Source organism: Alligator sinensis, unplaced genomic scaffold (assembly GCF_000455745.1).
Source record: "Alligator sinensis unplaced genomic scaffold, ASM45574v1 scaffold712_1, whole genome shotgun sequence".
In the NCBI taxonomy this organism is placed as follows: domain Eukaryota; kingdom Metazoa; phylum Chordata; order Crocodylia; family Alligatoridae; genus Alligator; species Alligator sinensis.
This window is the reverse complement of record NW_005842880.1, coordinates 204680-205342: the sequence shown is the minus strand read 5'-3', so window position 1 is coordinate 205342 and position 663 is coordinate 204680.

Below are 663 nucleotides of genomic sequence, written 5' to 3'. Positions count from 1 at the left end.
CACTCGGGTTGACTTTTAAAAATGCCAATGTGCAGTACTTCAATACCTGTAATGGCTTTTCCAGCTGCTGTCTTCTCTTTCCTTAGACCTGCTACTGTTCACTGGCTGAGCTGAAGTGGAGATCCAGCTTGATGCTTTTTTGCAGACCTGCTCTGTTTAGGCCAGGACCTTAAGGCTTCAATGTGGCAAAACTCAGGATTTATAGTTAAGCAGAAATTGCTTTTGAATTGTTTTGTTTGAGCTATCTTCCTTCCCTCCCTCTCCCTTTTGAATTTTTTACAAAAGTTTTGGGTTTTCCATTGTTAATTTCCTAAAACTTGCTCCATACCAGTGAACATGTATATTAGAAGCATTGCATGTCAAAACTGCACACACTCTGATTCTTGGGAGTTTTTTATTATTGTTTCCCTTCCCTCCCACGATAAAAAAAAAAAAAAAAAAAAATAAAACAAAACAACAAACTACAACTTCATTAAGGTTGTGCTTTTGGAGAGGGGAAAAAACTGTTCCTATAGCAACCAAAAATATAAGCTCCTCTAACATGCATGTAGATACTAATGTTGTTGTGACTGGTTGCATGTTGAGGTCTTATCTATGTTTCTAAAAATAAAAAGAATGACAGTTCCATTCCATATGGCTTTAATTATTTTGTTCTTGGAAATA